General features: G+C 43.0%; 1 protein-coding gene across 3 annotated transcripts in view; it reads right to left on the minus strand.

Annotated features, from left to right (window-relative positions):
• Window positions 1–13,712, minus strand: part of LZTS2 (leucine zipper tumor suppressor 2) — a 68,707-nt gene extending 54,995 nt beyond the window's left edge. For 2 of the 3 annotated variants that reach the window (XM_078861602.1, XM_078861597.1), the window contains exon 1: window positions 13,138–13,712. The gene's annotated coding sequence lies outside the window, so the exon portion shown is untranslated. Of the gene's footprint in view, window positions 1–11,350; window positions 11,386–13,137 lie in introns of those variants that run through there. The other variant, XM_078861600.1, reaches the window with a different exon arrangement.
• Between the last annotated feature and the right edge of the window lie 3,119 nt (window positions 13,713–16,831).

The following is a 16,831-nucleotide window of genomic DNA, read 5'->3' on the forward strand; positions in this document are numbered from 1 at the left end:
GGGGAGGCCTTCATCCAGCAGCGGACTCATCATGGATGATGACAAATAAAATGAATGTTGCATACGAAGAATTGTCACAATACTGGGAATGTTATGGAAATAAATAGCACGGAGCAAAATACATATTTATTTTGATGTGGTGAGACAAATGGAAGACCATTTATTAGTATTTCATTGATATTACCCATAATGCTCCACATTTTTGAAAAGGAGTGCTGTGTGTCAAACAAATGGGATGAATTAAGTAAAAGATAAAGGTGCAGGCCAGCAATTACATGCTCACTCTCCTGCTAGCAAAATGGCCTCCACAAGAGGGTCAGGGGCTTAGGGAGTGTTTGGCCTACTTTTCCATGCTGGCCAAACTTCTTTCAAGAGCTGTGCACACACACAATTGTACCCCACCACGCGATACCAGGCAATCGACTACGACTTGGTGGAACGAGGCGAGGGGGAATGACAAAAACCTGCCCATTGTTTCAACTGCGTGCTAACCATTACACCACTATGGTAACCATCCCCCTTGATTGAGTGTTTGCCCGAAAATCGTACACAATGCACGCACCGGCGGCATTGTCTATCCCATGAAACCTGAGACGTGCAACCCGATAACGCAAGAAAACAACGCGTTTGATAAAAAAAATCGACCTTTGTGGGCAAATAAAAACGGTGGTCTGTCGCGCCAATCCTTTAAGACAACAAACGACCCCTCCCCACGGCGCAGCGTCCAGCAAGAGAAGTGAACGCCACACAGCTGTGTCAAATTTTACCCAGAAAATCCTCACCAGAGCCTTGAAGACCCTTTGTTCAGGAGGGCCCTACATTGCAATGTTTGCCCAATACAGTGCCGATTGATGAGTGTTTGGTTTCTTGTCGGAGGAAACTATACAAGGAGAAAACCCATCACCCATACGAGGGTGGCCATCAACAGCCTAACATCGAAGACACCAGGAAGACCCTGGTGGTCATCGCAAGCAAATGCGAACCAGACTCAAAACCAAAATTTCGATTTAAAGCTTTCGTGACTGCAGGGATTCATCTTCTTGGTTCTTTCGGTAAAGTCACGTAGAAGGGAAGTAATACAATAATAAAATAATTCTCACGACGTTTCGACCACAACGGCTGCTTGCGTTGTGGCCGAAACGTCGTGAGAATTATTTTATTATGTTTTATTTGTATTATTTTATTACTTCCCTTCTACGTGACTTTACAGAAAGAATCAAGAAGAAGACTCAAAACCTGCTTAACTTCTGAGCTCCGCTGGGATCAGTCGCATTCATGGTGATTTGGACATAGGCAGAGAGAAAGAAAGAGCTGTGTGTCGCTGTATGCTAGCCACAAGAACAAAGGTCAGCCAAGAGTAATTGCCACAGCTTCAAATAAGCAGTCTTTCTCAACGTTAAAAGGGGTTGTCTTATATTATTTTAAAAAGCACACAATCTATAGCGTTACATACATCTGATATCTTCTCGGTTAAGCTTCACGAATATAAGAACCGACCTACATGGTTAAAAAGCTTGACTTAAAGCTTTCGTGACTGCAGGAATTCATATTATTTGGGTCTTTCGGTAAAGCCACATAGATAGAAAAATAATTACAAAATATAAATATCACGTTTCCATCGCAACACAAGCAATCGTCATCAGGTGAAAAGATATAGCGAGGGAGCTGCTGAGGCGATCGAAACGTCGTGATATTTATTATGATTATATCTACGTGGCTTTAACGAAAGACTCAAAGAATATGCTTAAAGAGCATTTGTATTTTGAACTCCCAATGCCGCATACGGTGTCATGTTACATCTCTTTGTTTAAAGTTTGAGAGGTCAGTCTCAGTGCTGCAGCAGCAGCAGCAGCCTGGCCACGCGAACAAGAGAATGAGAGGTCGCACACCCTCGCAGCCATTCTAATTATCTGCTCGGCTGGCACCGTGAAATGGCTTTAAAAGATGCGGCGAGCTTTATGGAAACCTGCAAAAGTCGTTTCGCATTCTCTGTCTCGACTCCACATGCCACGAGGTCTGGTCAGGCGAGACCTCACAAAAACTTTGTGGGGAAGGGGGTGGGGGAGTAAGAAGAAGGGTGAGGACTGAGGGAGAGGATGGGAAAAACTGTGCACAGCAGAGCATTTTGGTACAGTGCTGTTGTGTGAGAGGATGGAGTTGTGTACAAGGGAACTAAATAATGTGATTTTTATATTCTTGGTTCTTTCGGTAAAGTCACGTATAAGGGAAACAATAAAATAGTAAAAATATTAAACAATAAAATTCTCACGACGTTTCGACTGCAACACAAGCAATCATCATCAGGTGTGAAAAAAACACGGCAAGAATTTTTTCTTGCAAGAAAAACACAGCAAGAAAATGTGCTTGCTGTGTTTTTTTCACACCTGATGACGATTGCTTGTGTTGCAGTCGAAACGTCGTGAGAATTTTATTGTTTTCTATTTTTTTTATTGTTTCCCTTCTACGTGACTTTACCGAAAGAACCAAGAATATGAATCCCTGCAGTCACGAAAGCTTTAAATCAAAATATGATTTTTATCGAAAGTGGCATCCATCTCTAAAACTGTTGGTGGTGGACCAGACAACCCACCCACACCTGCAGCAGCTGCTCCCCTAGGACACCGTGCGCTCTTGTGACGGAGACGGAAGACTTTGGGGATGTGGGGAGACAGGCCTAGCGTGCCACTCGGAGGAAGAGGAACATTCTTCAGGAAAACCTGTTGGGGGTTTTTTCTTGTTTTTCTTTGATGAAATAACAATGCTCAAACCGGCATCCTAGGTCCGATGGGACGTCAACTCAGGAAAGTCTAAAACAGGAAGGATCAGCAGTATTTTTTGGCGAACGTTAGTCTCAGAAACATTCAAATCTATGTTAGTAACTAACTTTAAAACACTGTACCGTTCTTGCCAAATATTCTTTTTAACATGATCAAATACATTGCTAATGTTTAGTGTCAGTAGATTTTACCTGCATAATGGTTATCGTTTTTTGTTTTAAACGTACGATGAGCCAGTTTATTTTTAAATACGACAAAAAAAATATTGCTTAAGATTTAACGTCTACTTTTCACAGTTGCTTCGGAAGAGAACGTTTTGGAGCTCAACATTAGGAAAGTATCTTTTTTTTGCCGCTGCGGGTAGGTAATGGGTTTAAGAGGCAGGCAACTGGTCTCCTCCCGTCTGTAACTGCACGTCGTTTAGTTTTGACAGGTGGTTTTGGCCTTTCTGTGCGAGGGCACACACATGTGCTGCTGGGCTCGGCTGTGTACCTCTCGGCACGGACGCACAAATGTTTGTTTTTTATCGAAGGTCGGATTATAGCTCCGGAGGTCTGGTTGACAGCGAGCGGTATTTTTTTCTTTTTGGAATGGTTTGCTCGCTCGTTGGGGTTTATTTGATCTTTTCTTTTCGCTCGCAAAAAACACTCCTGCGCGCGGGCACGCAGGCACGCACATACACATCTTTGGTTGCTCAAAAGAAGCGAGGAAAACGCGCATTCCTGTGCATTGAATCATGGTACCACTCAACACAACTGTTGCATGGAAGAGGTCAACACGTCTCATTAATGCCAAGAACTGCATCTGGTCAACGTGCAGGGCTTGCCGGCGTATTGTTGAACGTTTGTAGATTGCGGTGAAGCTGATCTTCCAAAATGCAACGCATGAAAGCAGCACATCAAACAGGTTGACAGACGTGAGAATGTAAACTACACTGTAGGTAGGTAGGTGGAATAAAAGCTTATACAGTGCCGCATAATTCCTCTGATCCACATCCTATTGTTCGCGATTCCTATACCTGCCCTTGATTCGATCTGCAGATGTTCCTATTATTCACACTTACCCACAGTTAAGAGAAGTAACCCAGAAGCGCCGTAACATTTATCCTACTATCTGCGCTTATCCGTGGTATTGACCTGCCTGCAATTGACTCCAGAAGCAGTCTCCCAGAAGAAGTAGATCCCCACAAGTGTAAATAAGACTAGAAACCAAAAAGTAGTGGAAAATTCATCCGACTACAGTATGTGCATAAGATAAAAAAAATAGTAGGCAGATAATAATAGCACCCCAATTATGTGCAAATGAGACAAATTATACTCTCTAAAAAAGTGTATTGTTATGATAATACAATAACTTTACTAGGAGTAATTTGGATAAGTTGTTCAGATTAGTTTTCCAGAAAAACAAAATACCAAATTCTTGATTTTTAAAGATTCATATCCACATGAAAATCTATACATATACTTGAAAAGCTTACATTATAACATCTGAGGTAATGACTGCCTTCAAATAAATGCTGAGTTGTAAAATACTAAATCCACGTACAACAGCGATGTAAAATCAAGCTATGCAATCAATAAATATCAACTGGCGAAGGTAGCATGCTTCATACGTATAAAAAAAAACTATCCAACTAAAAAAACCTGTTTCATTAATATTAACTGGTGAAAATAAAAGGCAAGGATTTATACCCCTTTGGTGGGCAAAAGCGCCATATTTTGCGACCGTGTGCACGCGGCCTGTCAAAGTGATCTATTGGAATTGAACATCTGAGGTTATTTTAGATTAGGCTGTATAGCGATAGCCACACATTGATGTCTTCGCTAGCGCTGTACCTTGGATTTGTCCCGGGCGTACAGCCAGCTCGCTCGTACAGGCCTAGCATAACTGCGAGGTCTGTTACATAGGCCGCCACATTCACCCCGATGCCACAAATATGAAATTCCACTCCTCTAAAATGTGGCCTACGCTTTTAGCACTTGCCCACTGTGTATCACGTATAAACATGCCATAAACAGAACAAAGCTGCAGGAGCATTTCATATCGAGTGGCCTGCGGCCGGATAGCGTTGCAACACACATTATGGACAGAATGACCCTGACCCCACGATGTTACGTGAGAACCCATAATTGGCACAGAAAATATTCATAATATTAAAGGGCAGCGGGCAGAAAAAAATTAGAAAATGAAATTGAAAAACAGACGCATAACTGTTTCACACAGTACTCAAATTACTGTAATGCAATAGAGGCTTGGCGTTTTAGTTTCCACGGTAAAAAAAGTATACATTTTCTTGATTCAGACAACAGAAATTATTCCCCCCCCCCCAATTTTAGGCATATGATCCTTATGGCGGTACCCCGGGGTACCAAATAATACAAAACTGGCCGAGGCAATTAGATATTTTATTTCTGGGACACTATTTTTTCCAGGGGTGTACTAAACTCCGCGACTGGGGTACCAATCAATCCGAAATCGGTGCTACTCCTCGATGTCGAAACGCAGCGAGGACGATTGCGCTGAAACCCTGAACGCTCGTACGCACCGTAGTGGTGCATCGTGTACAGCTCGTCGAGATGAGTCGATTGCCGCATCGCCGACCATCAACAGACTAAGAATGACTGCATCACGGACATTATGCGAGAGCCGGGGTACTATGTTATCCCGGGGCACCGCCATAAGGTTCAAATGCTTTCAGGTTTAGAGGTTGTATGCATTTGTGCCAGTCAATAACATGTGCTACTTTATTATCATCCCTGATCTATCCACGACTGGATGAAATTTTCCCCAAGTGGTCTCTATCTCTCACGGCATTCTAATGCACCAATCCATCTCGTATTTGCAAATGAGCTGATTGTGCAACTCCAAGGTGGAGGACCCATCCTCCTTTGGCTGCCATTTCATCATTAGTTTGAACACTGGCCACAATACCTTCTTGTAAAGGGTCATGCCAAGCCCATGTACTTTTCTGAACAGTCCGTATGATATATTTACTGTCGTATGCGCTCCAATCTGTTCCTCTTCCATGCTCTCAACATACAGTAATTCTTAGCATGCACCTCTCCATGCTGCTTTGTGCACTTGAGCTTTTTGTTCCATTTTGTTTGTCAGTGATCGATGATGACCATGTCATAGCTGGGTGTTGTACAGTCACTGCCCGAGGTATATGCACCCTCGTGTGTTTTCCAGCTGTGTCCCTCGAACAGATGTATTCAGATGTTGACAACTTGCACGTGATTTAAATTGTGCTCATTCATCTAGAGACCCACTTTGCAGCTTTCTTTATTAAATTATTGTCTCATTTCCTGTACGGTCGTTTATTTCGATTGCTTGTTATGACGAGCAAGTCATCGGCACATCTCAGATGGTTCATATTTCCTCCGTCTATATTTTTCAGTACAATTTTGAGAAGTTATCTTCGAATCTCACTTTAAATAAGTAAAATTTGCATGTCTCCTTGTTCCAATTCCCTTTGCAATACTGGTAGAAAGAGTATTTTGCGGATTTTTTTTCATGGTTTGTGAAAGTTTAGGTGACTGCATACATTTCCACCGAGTTGGATGACTTTTCCGTGTCTACAAATGCCAGGCATAATTGGTCATTAGTGTTCATTTTTTATTAATATTGTCATCTTTGACAAGTCATTTGGCAATAAGAGTGCTCAAAATGGTGCCCTCTCACTTTGATGGTGCAGCACTTCATTCTGATATGCAACAGCCTATTCATATTATCATCATGTACGGTACAGCACTGCTTGCATCAAGTACGGTAATGTGTGACCGCGAAATAAATCTGGGACGTCAATGTAATCCTAACTTTAGTCGGTGGGATTTTTTGTTTTTTTTAAGAATGGAATCTCATTCTCGAACATGCGGGCCACCTCCTTGCATTTGTTTCAATAGTTACACAGAAGACATCACCCACTGCTGGAAACATTCCTTGGACTCCATTGGAAGAAAAAAAGCAACTCTTTGTAGGCCTCATTAAACTTTGAGCTATGTGATAATCTATAAAGAATGTTTGCCATGACTTCATCTCTTCCAAAAAGCACTTCAGTTCATGTTTTTTATACGTTTCACTGATATGGCCCCTGCGGTGACTGCAATCTTTACGGAATCATAAGTACATGCCACCAACGAGTGTCGGGCAACGCCAATCAGCCAATCAGCGTTTGACTATAAACAAATAAACATATGACTGATAAACATCAAACTCATTTGACTTCTTCTTTGGTGAGGCTATGCAGCAATGTGCATCAGGACCTGGCTGCAATCAGTCAATGTTGCCCACAATGCGGATCTGATAGAGAGAGCACTCCAACTTGCATTGTTGTCCAGGGACTGTTTGGAGGCGTCTTGACGACATGTGCTATGCACATCATGCACATTGTTACTTGGTAGACATTGCTTCCCCAGTTGTTATTTGAAGCATATTTGGCATCAGTCAAACATTTCCAGGTACCGCATTAACATAACTCAAAGGCCAATCCGTCTGTGGGTATTTTTATTCTTTGTGATTAGCACGGTTGGATACGTACGGTGTGAAAGAAGTTCAACATACATTCTACTGTGCCAGCTTTTTTTTTTACTAATCTACGACAGCACAGTTCGTATACTAAAGCAGTGTTTCTCAACTGCGGGACTCTCTTGACTTCCCACGTTGCAGCTTTCCCCGATCACCAACCATCGGATGCACGCGGGGAGCCGTGCAGGCTTGATTTGCATGTGAATATAAAATACTGGGTTCATCGAGAAAATGCGGGCTCGTGGGGGAGCGCGGGAGGGATGGGTGGTCGCGAAGACTTAAGACAAACTACGAGGGCATGACGGGGGTAAGCTGCCATTTAAAACGTCTGAAATTGTGATTTTTTTGTTTAACATGTATCTGTTCTTTTTTTTTAAACAGCTATGCACTTGTAAATCTTAGCTGAAACGAATTTCTTTATTACTGCTTTGTGTTTGTCGTCCTTCCACCGCACCTCCGATTAGCATGGTTGGCTACATACGATGTAAAAGAAGTTCAATATACATACATTTTGACCGCATTGTTATGCCGTTATCCCATTGTTCACTCAATTCCTGCACAAAATGCCAAAACAATCAACTTTACCATCTTGCGCCCTCTATGCGTCATCCTTCTAAAAGTCTAGAACTGTAATAACACAATAACCATAAGTGAAACCAACGATTGCCAACAGCTGCATTACTCAGGCCAAGCCCACACTGAAAGACACATCACGTTAAAATACAGTTCTCTGTAGTACTTGACTTGGAATCTTGCGATAATTGTATTCTCTACATAAGAAATTGAAAATTTAAATACAGTACCTGTATCTCCCATAACACAGCAATGCCCTTTAACCAGGAGAGCACTACTGAATATCAAGACTTTCAAAGGAGGGGTCCCTCTTAAATTTGGATTTAAAGCTTTCGTGACTGCAGGGATTCATCTTCTTGGTTCTTTCGGTAAAGTCACGTAGAAAAAAAATAATAAAATAATAAAAATAAAACATAAAATATTTCTCACGACGTTTCGGCCACAACGCAAGCAGCCGTCCTCAGGTGAAGAACAGGTCTGTCGGAAAGACCTGAGGACGGCTGCTTGCGTTGTGGCCGAAACGTCGTGAGAATTATTTTATTATGTTTTATTTTTAGAATTGTATTATTTCCCTTCTACGTGACTTTACCGAAAGAACCAAGACGAGGGTCCCCCTCTTGTTTGGCCAGTGCCATTCGCGCATGTGGGAGGAAACCGAATTGCCTCTAGAAAACCCCAAATCTGCTTCAGACACCAAGACACCAAGGTCTCAAGCTGTTAAGAGCCTCACACGTCGGTTCTTTGCCGTTGCTGTCTAGGCGTGGAACTCTGTCCCGTTGCACATCCGCAAGATCAAATGCACTCTGACCTTTTTAAAGAAACATCTGAAGGCCTATCTGTCTGAGTCAGGCTTTCAAGCAGCCCCCGAGTTTGGCTCCGCACCTCTGAGTTGTTGACTTTTCTGCAAATTCTGGCGCTTTATAAATGCCATTATTATTAATGAGAGGGTAACAGTCGAAGCATTCCAGATGTATTCAAGAAAAACATATTGTGCTGCTATATACTGCACACCCTTCCAGTGCAGGACGAACCAGGCTCAAACCTGCTTGGCTTCCAAAATCTGACGAATTATTTGGCGATGTTGAGTTGGAGTGTTGCACAAGCACAAACAACAACAAAACACATTAGTCAAAAACACATTACTCAATGAGAAAATATATAAAATTAAGTTGGTGATGTTTCGGGCAATGGTCGTACTTTACAGCACATAAACAGAGAGGGCAGACAGACAAAGTTGGAGACAACACCATGGAACCCAATGCATTTTAAAGCTTGTTTTCGGTAAGACAAACCCTTCAAAAATCTAAGTATTACGAGATCAGGCACATTCGGGGTGATTTGGTAGTACAGTACTGTGTTAAAAGGGCAACGTGTAGACTTGTTTGTGCAATTCGGCAAACAGTTGGCACTTGCCTGTGAGATTAACCATCTCACTTCTCTGGTTAAAACACATTGTCCAGAGTTAGGGGCACTGTTTGTTTCCAGAAGCTGTGTGGTGGTTTGCTAGCAAGGGCATGTGTGTGTGGGGGGGAGGGTAGTTATGTTCCCAGATACCTCAGGTCAATAGATCAAATAAATCACGTTCAATTTCAGTTGTTCATAGTTATTAAAGTTGTCGTCTTCTACAAAACCGAGTTATCTGCATAAATATGACCAAAAAAAACCTATGTTGTACTGTTGTGATATATTTAGAATTATGACACCATGATTAATCAATTAATATTGATGCTTAAAATACATGACAGATGCATCGGATTACGTGTGCAGTAAAAATCTTGATTCATTGTTTTATTCTGTCCTGGGTCACATAAACCCGCCAGGCAATGGAGGCTGTTTCATTCACCAAAATGAAAAATTCATTATTTCATAGAATCACGATCCTGAATCCTGACAAACGAATAATTACACCCTTTGTAATCACATGCTGATTTTTTTTATATATATAAAACCAAGTTTAAAACCAGTGATACTTACTGATTGTTATGTCTAAGTACTGTAACTTACAAGTTAATTAATAAAACATGTAAACATCTACAGCACTGCAGGATGTGCCTGTATTGCACAGTAATTTATAGACAAACACGAAAGATATCCTATTTTGCCATGTAGGCTACTGGGACACGTGCGGGTAGAACGCTGTAAACTAGTAAGGCCGGAGACATCAGGATATAGGGGACCAACACATGTCTCCCAATTGCTGAGATACACACACACACCGTACGAGTGACCCATTTTAAGCTGAACTTACTTCACAGGAGGCCCAGACCATATTCAGAGCATTGTTTACAACCCTTCGTGTCACTGATAGATGAAGCCCTGTCCTTACCATGTCGGTGAAGGTTGTTTGACCATACTTCACCATGATAGTCAGTTTTGGCTGGTAAAGGGGGTTTGGGCGGAGGTGTCCAGGATTTATTCAGATAACCGCTCGTCACCGATGTAAGTTGTGGACTGAAATCAACCTCGGGTTGCTGCGAGTCATAGCGTAGTGTGCTAACCACTGCACTCACCACACTATGTTAAGATACCAATTGCCAATTACATCAGTTTATGTGCATGGCCAGTAATTTAACCAAGTTTACAGGATCATAGCATGATGCGCATACCATTAAGTCCCACCTCTGTGAATCACTAAATACATTTTAATGTGTGCTGGGTAAACGTGTTTTTTTGTAGGAACAACACAGCCTATTATTAGAGAATCCAAAACCAGCTCACTCTGGCTTTATTGTAAATAACAAACTCATGTACAGCCCTTTGTCAGTCCCGCTGCTGAATGAAGCCCTCTTTGGTCAAAAGAGGAGAGGCCTCACGACCAGTAGTTCACATGTCACTTTCAACTATTAATATATTATCAGCTCTTTTTCAGAAGCGACCTGACCGAAAATGATAACTCAACGAAGTGGCTTATCATGCAGAAATCTATAGCGGCAAAATACTCTAAACGCATGTTTTTAAATGTGGAGGGAAAACCCGGAGGACCCAGAGTAAAAGCCACGCGACCACCAAGAGAGGGCACATGCAAACTCCAAATATACAGCGGGCGTCAGGGTCAAAATCGAACCCACGACCTCCTGCATACCAAGCTAGCAAGGCAACATCTCGCCACCGCTGGGCCCTGCCACCGATGTTATATTTTTTTTAATGGGCGGGAATCAAACTCATAGAGCAGTGGGCTGCACCGCACGTGGGAAGAGTGGTGATGCAAGTATTCGTCAGCAGACAGCTTAGGCTGCGATTCACCGCTGATGCCGGCTCCGATTCCTCAGCAGAGCGCTTTTTTCTCTCCGTATGTCGACCGCACAGCTATGAAACGCTGGGTAATTCATCCTTGCACGTGACATTTTTAGGAAGCAAAATGATAACATCTCAAGTTGTGTTTTCACACTTTGGGATGGCATAATGGCATAGGGAGTTACATTAATTTTGCAGTATTTTACTAATGAACATATATTCATGTCAGTCCTTTCACTTACATTTGAAATGAAGCAGACTCCACGGGTGCAAAATCTGGACCACGGTTTCATGTGGCACAGTTGTAGACTCGGTAGTATTAAAGAAACCCAAACATATTGCATCGAGCACAGTACTGCATATTTATCAATATCGCACAGTGTTTTGTAAACAGCACAACGATATATACTCTGCATGTCTATGTATGTGCATGTATGTGTCTTTTAGAAAATAATATTAATACATTTCCTATTCTGATAAATTTTCTACAATATTCTTCAAAACATCAACTCTACATTTTGTGTTTGCGTAATCCCATTCCTATCCCTATCACTAGCTGTAACCATAATGATAATCCCAACACTCAAATCCATCCATAATCCTAAACCTAACACTAACCAGAGCCACTAATCTAACACTAAACATAACCCTAAACCTAACATTAAACAAGGGCCCAAAAACAAACTTCTAACCAATCATCTACCCAAACATCTCATAATATCCATAACCTAACCCGACTACAGTAATACCCATCTCCTTAAATCTATCAAAAGCGTAAAATTAAAAGCTAGCCAAGCCAGCCACAATCCCACCGAAGCCCTTTCACCACCCATAATGCCCCAACACTAACGCCAGTTCAAGTCCACATCTCATTTTTGTTTCTCTAATTGGAGGAGTGAATGACGGTTGCATATACACGATACTGTACTGCATACACAACACACCAACACAGCTTGCACCTTACAGGAAGCCCGAGACAATAATATTTCACATTCGTAAACGTAAGAGGGCCATCAAAGACCTCGTCAGACAATGGCTCTTAGCAGCAAACGTCAACGAATGCCCGCACACGGTTTTTATCAACCCGTCTGAATGACTTGACTGTCCATACAAAAAATAACAAGGATGGGGAATTGTAAAACATATCTCACGGTGACATCATATCTAGAATGTGTATGTCACGTACACCACACCATCATCTGCGTGGCACGTACGAACCGACCCAAATCAACGTTTGCCGTCTTCTACACATACAATCTCGTTTAAAAAAAACACATTCCCGTGTCTTATGAATGAAAGAAGATCCACCAACTGGCAAGCAACGCGTCGTGCAGCTGCTCGCTCGTAACAACACCACCACCACCAGCACCACCAGCACCACCGCGTTATATAACAGCGTGGTCACACTGGGGATGCCGTGCTTGCTCTTCTTGCAGGGATGCGTTCCTCTGTATATTTAAAACGCTCAACGAATAACGACGACGACACCGGGGGATGAATGAAGCAAACAATCGCGAACGTCTCGCAATATCGCTAGACAAGGCGTCCGCTCTCTGATCAATTGCCCATTGCGTCACGCAGTCGGCAAGATAAACACGACGCGTGTGACCTGTTGGCTGCGCACATCACAGCATGCATATGCACGCGGTAGTTGTGCGATTTAATTAAAACGCACACTTGATTTTCGCCTATTTTCGAAAAATAAATGTCAAAATGCGGACAATTGCTTTTACAGTCCACGGTACAAGCGTAAAATAATCTTTCGAGCTATGATATCGAAAAAAAAATCGCTCCATTAATAAAATGAATTCAATTCATAATGAAAAGCTATGAAATCAGGAATGCTGCAAAGTGGTGCTAAAAGTGTTTCGAGTGATGGCACAGTCCCAGCCAGGCTCGAAGTGATCAGTGTTACAGCAGCAGCGGTGGCAGTAACGACGGAGAGTGAACGAGGAGTACGAATTCTGAATGTGTAACGCGAGCCACGTCCAGCGCGGTCGGTGATGATGGTGTTTCGCTGGTCACTCACCTGCACACGATTCCATTGCGAGCGCTGACGCAGATTCATCCAGAGCGGCTGCCACGCGCCTCCTCCGATGACTGCTCCTCCTCCTCTTGCCGCTTCTTCTGCTGCTGCTCCCGACTGCAATAGCAGCAGCAGCAGCGCATAGCCAGCCACGATATATATTCACAGCACCCCCCCCCCCCCCAAATTGTGAGCCACGCCGAAGCCTCTCTCGTTCAAGCCCCTTCCCACTCTCGCGTTGTTCCTCTTTGTCCCACTTCCAAAGCTCTCCCTGCCCGCTCGCTTGTGTCGTTCCTCTTGCTCACATATACATTCTCTTGCTTACCCACCCTCCCCGAGGTCCTCCTCCTTTTAGCCGGAGATGATTTTGCGTTCTGTTTTGATAGAGCCGGTGAGGTTTTGGTGAATGGGTGGGTGGGTTGGCTGAGCGAGTGATGATGTGACGACGGCTATGGGATGGCGAGTTGAGTCGCGGCGTGGAAGTGAATGGAGGAGGAGGATCCGGTGAGCTGGGACTGTGGCCGCACTGGCGCTGCGCAATGAGACGGGAGGCGGCGGTGGCGGCTGCTGCTGCTCATTGTGATACTAATGAAGAGTGCGGGGGAGGGACGGAGCAAGAGGGGAGGGAGGGAGGGAGCGATGGAGGTAGGGCAGCACGGAGCAGGGGGGCCAGGGAGGGAGGGAGGCAGACGGATAGGGAGGGATAGGGGAGGAGGGAGGGAAGCTGGCCGGGTGAGAGGGATTGATTTTGGTGGACAAATGTAAAGGAGGGGCAATATCCGGACTGGACTTGCCATGAGCAGGTTGGAGGATGTGCAGTTGCTGTGTATAGACAATATATATAAACTGTAGTCACAACGCCACAGATGTGCGTCTCTCCTATACCGGTTTAGTAATTTTCTTATTAAAATAATATACAGTGGTAGTTTTTCCTTCGTATTTATTTAAAGTCCTCTATTGTTATATGTTTATCTTGGTCGTTGAGTCGTTGTTGTACCCTGCCTTCTTGTGCTTCCCTGTACAGTACTCGATTGTTGAGTTGAAAATAAAATAATAGAGTGGAAGCATTCACATTGAGATACACGGCCTGAATCCGAGCCTTGACAATATAAACTAGCAACCCGCACGTACTTTATAAGTGACCGCCCTTCCGTCCCAGTCAGCCAGCAAAACTTTCAATCTTACATACAGCCCTGTCTCTCTCACCCTCACTCTCCCTGTCCCATCTATTGCCTCTCCCATAATTCTCCCACTGCTTGTTGATTTGCCTCACTCTCCTCTTTCCGTTTTACTCTCCCTCTCCTCTCCGTTTCATGCCCTTTCACTCTTTCCCCACGCCTCTCCGTATTTTCCTCCTTCCTCTATCTCCCTCCCTCACCTCCATCTACGTCTATCACATGTGTAGGATACACGGCCGGCTTTATGCTGTGGAATGCAGGTGATGTCATCTCGCAAATGTGGACACGTTTCGCCCGCCAGGAAATCAACCAGTCAGGAATCCAGCCAACAAAACTTATTTCTAATACAGTATAGTATGCTATTTTCCACTCTATTGTGTTTTCACAGATAAATGGTTTGATCTTCAAGTGGCAGGAAATCCATCCGAAATTAGTTTATCTGTAGATATCACCCGAAAGTGGTCTCCTGGAAGCGCTACATTCATCATATTATCCACGTATTTTTGTATAATCTAGAAATTGCACAAAATGAATTAGATTAACCATGTTTATTCATGAATGTCTGCGTGAATATCATGGGTTATGTTTGTAAATAGGGACATATTGTATAGCTTGTATGGATCTGGCATACCTGCTATGCCAAATCGATTGGGCACATTCCCACTGACAAAAACACATCAAATAAAAGCTGATAAGTGTCTCTTGTGCACTTATGGAAATTGCAGGAGGAGGAACACATGGATCAGGGAATCAAACACTAATTCGAGACATCACATTCACTTAAGAAGAGTAGGTGGGAAATTGCAGGAGGAGGAACACATGGATCAGGGAATCAAACACTAATTCGAGACATCACATTCACTTAAGAAGAGTAGGTGGGCTTGGGCACACACACAAATACTGCACCTCAAAATGGAATTAGCCAAACTTCTCAAACACGACCCTGCTGAAATAGCCTTGAGACATGGGCCTTTGGCGAAGAAGTACAATGCTATTCTTTGGTTCTTTCGGTAAAGTCACGTAGATAGAAGAAGAAAAAAACCATGACGTTTCGATCGCAACACAAGCGGTCGTCATCAGGAAAAGGGGGGTTAAAGCCTCCAAAGGCAAACTGTTTATAAAGGTTTAAAATGGACGAAGCCCAAACATCAGCAACATGGGCAGGGCAGCTAATGTAAGTGATGGTCAACGACGACGCTGGTGGTGGGTTTCCACCAATTAAAGGGCTGCCAGGTAAAAATTAGCATGTTAATGTAAGATCGGTGAGCGGCCTCCACGGCGAGCGAGCTGAGGTGGCTATGTTAATGTGAGAGATTAGCATGTTAATGTGAGAGATTAGCAGGTTAATAGAAGATCACAGAGCCACGCCACGTCTAGGTCTGCACGCGGAGGTGGCTGTGTTGGTGTGAGAAATTTAACCTGTTAATGTAAAATCGGAGAGCCGAAAATAACAACTAACATCGGAAGGTGGCAGGATGGGAACATAACAGCCAGTTATGACTTAAACTGATTGATAACGTCCTTCCAATGATTGATACGTTTGTACCCATCCTCTCAGTTGAAATCGTTTTTTGTGTCTGTATATAGGAATGGCTTCATGAACGAGTCTTTGTTGATAGCCAGTGGGTTTGCAAAGTACCTTCGTCTTAGAGAAATCAATTTCGGTGTACGCTCACAATATTGCTCTCTTGCATTGTTACTCATGAAAAGACAAATAATTAATCACTACAGCTTACCGGGAGTCTCGCCTGGTCCTAAAGGAGACTGCATATTTTTATATCTCTGAACACAATAAAAAGCTACTAAACGTGACACCCTTGTTCATTTTGGGATAAATATACACTCGCTGGTGTTTATGAATCACATCAGAGTTAGAGGGTATATTTGCCATCTCAGTTGAGCGCATGGATCACAGGGAATCAGAGAGCCACAGGGGATTGCAGCTTGTGAAATATTTATAAAGAATGCGGCCCACACAAAGGCTTAACGTATTACTGGCTCAGATCCCACAATATCTCCGTAATAGGATGCTGAAACGTGCTTAAGCCTACTGCAGTAAACGTCTCCTAAAGGCATGATCTTTTCTTCATGTGCATGATTTTTGTTTACTGTGTTCAACTCGATGCATAAACTCAAGTGCTTGAAGTTCGGGGCAGCAGAGAGGCTGAATGAGTGACTGAGCTGACGGCATCAATAGTAAACAGCCCCTGAGCACATCCGTACTCTTTCTAAAGTGGTATCTGATCGAACACAAATTAGCACTTTAATATACATACCCTTTAAAAGTGAAAATAAAGTATGCAAGGAATGTACAGTTTTTACATACATGGACAAATATTAATGTTATCATGATGTAACAAACATTTTGCTCAATCATAAGATCATTATATCCTAAAATAATGTACTTGGTATGGTATAAAGTACTTATTAAAGCAACATTAATGGAGTAAGACAGAATAGCCCACCTCCCCGTTACAACAGAATTAACCTTTAAATTAAATATAATCATTGCATTGTTA

This window comes from Lampetra fluviatilis, chromosome 12 (assembly GCF_964198595.1).
Source record: "Lampetra fluviatilis chromosome 12, kcLamFluv1.1, whole genome shotgun sequence".
Lineage (NCBI taxonomy): Eukaryota > Metazoa > Chordata > Hyperoartia > Petromyzontiformes > Petromyzontidae > Lampetra > Lampetra fluviatilis.